The sequence below is a fragment of the Sceloporus occidentalis genome, unplaced genomic scaffold (assembly GCF_023333645.1).
Source record: "Sceloporus occidentalis isolate IW3139 unplaced genomic scaffold, rSceOcc1.0.p SCAF_48, whole genome shotgun sequence".
Taxonomy (NCBI): Eukaryota; Metazoa; Chordata; class Lepidosauria; order Squamata; family Phrynosomatidae; genus Sceloporus; species Sceloporus occidentalis.
Genome location: NW_028317028.1, coordinates 3,535,001 through 3,542,509, shown reverse-complemented (window position 1 = coordinate 3,542,509; position 7,509 = coordinate 3,535,001).

The following is a 7,509-nucleotide window of genomic DNA, read 5'->3' as shown; positions in this document are numbered from 1 at the left end:
TTGTTTTTTACTTGTTTTATTATCAGAAAATCCAATTTTGATGAATCTTTACCATGGAAACGCATGAAATGCGATGACACATTGTGATTACCATATCCTATTTTTATATTTTTCATGTGTTCTCTTGCAGGAAGCCACAAACTAGTGCATGGTGGGCCACTTCCAGTGTAAGGTGTTACAGTGTGAGCTTAGTATATACTGTAGCTTGAATGAGGGAGCGATCCTTACACATTAGATGACCCTGCAATGGCTGCATGAAGAAAGGGCGTTGCAAGCGGTAAGTTACTCCGTCACTGCAGCTACATGATGTTGTCACCAATGGTGAGGGGGGGTGTAAAAGTCAAGTCACCCTTGGCCTGGACCGCACTAGGGTGAAGTATCTCAAAATGGAAAGGGTAGCATACCTGTCAAGTGTCCCAGTTCCTGCAATAACATTTTTGAGGACAGTCCTATATAATTGTCAAACTATCTAACAATCCATATACCAAACAAATGGTCCAGCATAAAAACCTCATAAACTAAAATACTGAAAATCCCTCTGTTTGCAAATACAGCCATCATGAATCAACAAAACAGATTTGTCTGATGTCTTGTTATTTCAAACAACCAATGTCCAAAAATACACTCTAAATCACAATACTGCCTAAGCAACCCTTGTCATATCATCGTACTTGACCGGCGCACAGCCGTTAAGTCAAGCAGTAAATAAACAACAAAAGGGGAACTAGAAGTGCTGCTGGATATGAAATCAATCCCTGCATCCTGAGCAATAACAAAGAAAAACTCTTAAAAAAAAAAAATTACATTGACTTGAACAAGAATCGAGCAGGACTCGGGCTTAGTTGACTGAATCAAAAATCTATCGTAAGGACATGCTGATCACCAATACTAAAGTGGAGGAGAAATTTAAGCTGGCACTGGTTCCATCCCAGTTCAAGTCCATGCCGGCTAACTGAAAAATAATGCTGGAAAAATAATTTTATCACCAAAAGAAGAGAAGCCTACTTTAAGGAAACAGTTGTCGTGCATAAAGGTTTGGAGAATTTCGTGATGCCGCCAATCGCCATCAGTGGTGAAAGATGTTTGATTGTGGGCATGACAGCACTCACTATTAGCTATGTTTGTAGGATGCCCACCTTTGCTGTGACGGAACGCAGAGAAGGCTGTTTAAATGTGTGCACTGTACTAGGTTCCCTGTGAACCTGTGAGGTTCTAGCTTTTTATGGAATCCCATCTGTAACAAAAATTATAAAGATTATAATTATGGGTAAATGCAATAGTTAAAAATGAAAATTAATTAAAACTGTTAAAAAATAGATACATTGTAGAAATGTACTGTAGCTATATGAGGATTCTGTGTCTTGCTGCTCCATATTTTGTTAGGGCCTCTTAGACCTGTGTACATCAGTCTTGGTAACTCTCTAGCTATTGAAACTATTAGTATGGCGTTCCTCCGGGTGCTACCGTGCCTTCAGACTCAGCCCGGGTTCATGTTCCACAGCTAAAATTCTAAAGAGATGAGTGCACATCCAGAGGAAGCGGAAATCAATATGACAAAAAAGGTAAAATCAAAAGAAACTTTATTCCTGTCCTTGGACAACAGCAAGCAATCAACCTCAGCCAGTAAGACCAGACTTCACCTCTTGGACCTGTGGGTGCCCCAGGCAGCTGCTTATTCTTCTTAGATGGTAGTGCCACCTGTGAGTTTGACAGTGTCATGAACAATTCATATGAGTGTTAAACGACCTGGTATCAGCAGTCTTAAGAAAAAATGCGGGCAGGGCCCCCATCCACCACCTCTACTACAGTCCATCTTCACTACAGGGCTCTGGGATATTACATATCATATCCCGACACTCTGTGCCTTAAAGGTGTCTAGTACCTTTTAATGCAGTCTATGGGTTCTGTGCTTGTAAATGGGCCAGTTGCATTTCAGGGGACCTGACAACCCAAGAGATTGATCTGCTGCCCTGGTTATGCAACAAGGGGATTGCTACCCCCACTGAATTTGGTGTCCTTGGTCTAGGCGAACAGGATACATCACTGCCTGGTGTAATACTCAGTGACTTTGTGCTGGTCTTAACAACATAAGGAGTTACGGTGACATTTAAATAACGGATAGAGGCTTTTTCTGCATAGTTGTGGGACTTTGATACATTCAGTGTATATTCTGTGTTTCAGACAGTGTCAATTGAGCTACTTGGGCTACTTGGCTAGACTCACAAGCCAGTGAGACAGTGTCTGCTAGCTTAAGGGGGTGAATCATGAATAGCAGCACAATTCATCAAAATGTAGCCATCTAGTATGTGCAGCGGGGGTGGAAAAAGTACTCAAAGACAGGTAGAGAGAAGATGCCCCATAACTCCCCCTGGTGGTGAAGATACAAAGTGGACACATTCACAAACTAACTAGATTGCAGTTCAAACGCTGTACCCTAAGCTGTATATGTCCATCCATGCTGCCATTAACTTTTTTTTTTTTTTTTTAAATACTATAGTTATTGCATCGTGTATAATTTTGCATTGTGTTATACCTCAAGATGCTGTTATTCAGAGTGGAATGTCAATCAAATGCTTGCATATTACAACCTGACCGAAATCAGACATTTCCATAACAATTACAAAGATCTTATGGTAAAGAGCCATCAATTGTAACAGGTATTCTGTGTTCTATAACTTGTATTTCCAAGAATAACTATTTGCTAATATTCATCTCAGCAAAACACTCTAATTCTATGGAGATATGAATAAAAAAATATTCCAGTGACACATTTGAGAAGTGGTTTTATCACCATAGCAACACTACTAATTTGCCTGCTACATGGATAAGCCTACGTACCAATACGTGTGAATATTTTTTAAACATGATCCCCAATTGTCAGGGAACTGGGTCCATACGGACGACTGTAATGACCCAGCGCGCCCGAAGATGGAGTTCAGGAGTTCAGTATGCAGTAGCGGAGTCTCAGGACAGGGCCTCACCCAGGAGTTGAGCATCTAGGGTTGTGCAGCCAGATACCAGCGCCCTAATATAGCAGCGGATATAAACCAGAATTAAGGTAAATCCTGCAGGCACTCATGTGCGGGATGCTGCAGGCTGGGAGTGTGGAAGCTAAGCAGAGAATATGGCTGAAACATAACAAGCAAGGGATAGGGAGACCAGGCAAGAAACATAAGAGACAGACAAACATGAATACAGGAACTAGCCTAGAACTATGAGATAACAATTGGAGATTCCGTCACATCATATGGCCATAGTATGCTTAGCCCACCACTACGCCAAAGTACTCCAATGACGGTGGGTCCTAACGCTAATCCCTGCTGACAGCGGTACGAAACAAACCAAACATGTAAACCAAACACATAGCACTGAGACATACCTTAGACTGCAGACTGAGACAAACAGAACACACGGGTGGGGCACACCTTATAAAGGAAACAGAGCTGAAGCAGAAGCAAGGAATGGAAGATCAGAACAGAGCAACAGGAAATCCAGGAATGGATCGAAGTAAAAGAAGGAAACTGAAACAAGACAGGTATGCAGCTCCGCAGCCTGGGTAGGATCATGACACCAATTGATTTAGGTGGTGTATTTATGGGGGGTGCTGCTCTAGACTTTACCCAGGCCAGTGCTCCAAGTTTCTATCTTGGACTACCCATAAAATGGTCTCTTTCTTGTACATCCCCTGTGCTAGCCGCTGAGACATGACATCATATCCTGCCGTGGAGAGGCAACTGAAATTTATCATAGCTCTTCCTTAGATTATTTACATTCTCCTGTTAAATTATTTTTGTAATATTTTTGTGGTCATTACTATCCTAGAATTTCTTGTGTCCCATATCAGACTCTCTCCAAGGAAGTTCACCCTCTCTCCAAGTACCCAACTAATCTCCCATCTCCCTCAAGCCAAAGTTATATCACTGGGAGCCCAAGTCCTAGATGGCCCATTCATCTTTTTACGTCTCTTACGGGTCTTTTACCACATAGACTATAATAATTAAGTATCTATACATGCTTTGTTTTCTACCATCATAGGTACGTATGTGGATAGTTGTGAGGCATACAAGTGCACCCTAGAAGTGGGTGAATGGAAGATGGCTTTCAAAATATGAGCATTAGAAATTTTCATTGGTTTGAGGCCGTCCTGTGATCAACTCACACAAATGCTTTTGGATTTTCAGCTTTACTCAAAGCATTTCTATAAAATATATTGCTCTTACTGTCAATTGCAGACATAAGCTTATGTATTTTAAGCTAGATAAGCTATTATGTAAGTTGTATATGTTAACCTGATAGGAGATAGGTTGATAGGAAATCGATACCTTTGCCCCTCTTGGCTGTTTATTTATAATTTGGCATGAATGTTTATTATTCTGTCCTTTAAATTTGTGCTGCTCCTCATCTTGCCTGTAGCTGCCAGTTTTATCCAGCTAAATGTTAAAACAGCTGTCTTCCTGATGACTCATTAGGAGTGACTTTCCATAAAAAAAGTTATTACTTTACAAGTGGGGTTTTTTTATTATCAGTATTCCACATGAGGCCTTGGCAGACTTTTATCACTTGTGAGTGTTAACATCATGTTTCTGTGAGGTTTACTTCTTATTTAATATAAAATGCAAACTGCATTAAAATGAACATTGGTTTAAAAGATCCATGTTTTAGTAGGCTGAGCAGATGTTTTCTTTAACTTACCGAGGACTAGTATGTTGGGTGTTAACCACCAATTTAATTATTATGGCTTAGAGAGTAAAATAGAAGGGCTACATCCAGTCTTAGTAGTAAGTACTGCTGCTGTAATCACTAGAATTTTCAGATCACATTGCATTTATCATGTCATCTCGGTGGGATATTTTACATATTTCCAAAGGTTCTGGAGAGCTCTTAGGTTGAACTGGGTGTCTCCCTTTGATGTCCTTCTTAATATGACATTCCTTTCAGTTGATTTATTGACAAGATAACACCGTATTTCAAACATTTACTTATATGTTTTATTTGAGAATTGAGTCTGAAGGCCAAGCCTTATGTAATTGTGGAGGAATATGGTAGGTCAGAACCGGTCTTCTCAGGCTGGAATGGGATCTCCAGCCAGACAATGGACTGCTTCCTACATTAAGCCCTTGATTCTGGGCGCAGAATGCAAGAAAGTAAGGGGAAAATAAGAGAAATATATAAAACAAAATTAAGTGGATATCGGAGAAGTCTAATAGAAGAAATGTTAGTCTAAGTCAGGATAAAAAGAATCAGAAAACAGTAACATGCCCAGGCATGGGAATTTTAAAAGAAACATAGTAATTTGTCTTCTGATAAGAAATAAGCGGTTATATGTTAAAAAGCATAAGTCCAAACCATGGAGGAATCCTGCCTTGATGAGTCCTCGTTTATAGGGCAACCCCTGCTCGATCAGAACTGGATTACCACCATTCACAAGGGACTGAGATAAACCTATTAGAGTCCTGGCACTACTAGTAATGATTATTATTATCTAATGAAAAATGTAACAGGTTATCTTAGTCTGTGTCTGCTGCTCAGTTTTATCAGGGCCCTATTTTGTGTCTTCTTGTATCCAATAAGGAATGTGTAACATCAAAAAAACACTTTACTGTCAGTGGAAACAGGCTATAATTAGTCTGTGCATCAATTTATTTTTAAAGAAAAATATTAAATTATAGAGTATAATGTTTTAGTAATCTTGGGTGAGTCAATGGCTGCCTTAGTCACGTTGCAATATCCACCTGTGATAAAAGTGGGAGAGCAATAACCTATAACAAGTTATTAGAACTCCACCCTCTGAGTTGATTGTTTGAGGTTTAACTGCCTGCCCTTACAAGTATTAATTCATTTTTGAGCGTTATAGATTTTTTTATTTTTTTTTAATATATTCTTTATTAACCCCTTCAATCCCCTATAGACGTACCGGGATGTCTAGCCCTTCGTGCAGCATCAGGAACACATCCCTGCCGCTGCACGGGAGAACAGGCTGGACCCCCCCTGGCAGCAGAAGCCAGCACCGCTGGCTTTCTGCTGCCCGATCTCCTGTAACAACTTGGTGTGTCATTAGACTTGGGGGACTGAACCACATCCGGGTCAGTGACATTACTGCCGGATGTGCGACACTGGGGGAGAGAGAGAGAGAGAGAGAGTTCGTCTTGCAGAGCTGCAGTGCTTAGTGCAAAACCACATCATATATTGGGGATAGTGTAGTGTTTTAGAAATTGGCCAGGTAGGTGTCGTGTACAATGGCGCAACATGTCTTCGGCGCTGAGCAGGCTCATGACTGCCTCACTCAGTCTGATGACGATGCCACTCTGACCGCGTCAGACGCCGAGGCCACTCTGACCGCTTCAGACGCCGAGGCCATTCTGACCGCTTCAGATGCCGAGGCCATTCTGACCACGTCAGACGCCGAGGCCACTCTGACTGCATCAGATATTGATCCAATATCTGAGGAATCCTGCTGTGCGTCAGATAATGACGAGTCAGAGGAAGACGATGATGGCCAGGGTCCATCTGCTAAAGCCAGGCGTGGAGAGCCTGACTCTAAATATAATTGGGTGCCCCCAAATATGATAGACCCAGTAATCCCTGCTTTTACTGGGACTCCTGGCATCAGATGTGACATTGATGCTAGCGAGCCAAAGTCATTTTTCCATTTAATGTTTGCCCCCAAGTTTTTTGAGCTGCTAGCAGCTCAAACAAACCTCTATGCAGCCCAGTGTCAGGCAGCTGACCAAGGAGACAGAAGCCAGACCTGGTACCCCACTGACTCCCATGAAATTAGAAGATTTTGGGCCCTGACCCTTATGATGGGCATTGTGAAAAAGCCCACGATACGCTCCTATTGGAGCACAGATCCCATAATATCCACCCCTGCTTTTTCCCAAATAATGCCCAGGAACAGGTACTTTGGGCTCCTAAGATTTTTACATTTTACTGACAATTCCCAATGCCCCCCTAGAGAGCACCCCCAATTTGACCGTTTATATAAATTGAGGCCCATTATTAATTATTTTTCACGTAAATTCCCTGAAATTTATACCCCCGATAAAAATGTGGCTGTAGACGAGTCCCTGGTCCTATTCAAGGGTAGACTGAACTTCAAACAGTATATCCCGTCCAAGCGAGCGAGGTACGGTGTAAAGTTATATAAACTTTGCCAGAGTGGGACGGGATATACTGTTTCCTTCAGAATCTACGAAGGGAAGGACAGTCACCTTGATCCCCCTGGCTGCCCACAATCTGTGGGTACTAGTGGGAAGATAGTGTGGGACCTGCTGTCCCCCTATTTGAATAAGGGCTACCACCTCTGGGTGGATAACTTTTACACCAGCCCAGACTTGTTTAATTTTTTATTTTTACAGCAGACCCCGGCATGTGGCACTGTTAGGCCAACCCGCAAGGGTTATCCTAAAAAACTCACCTACCCAAGGCAGAGGCGCGGCACTACCAGTGCTCTGCGCAGTCAGGAGCTGTTGGCCCTCAGGTACACTGACAGGAAGGATGTGTATATCC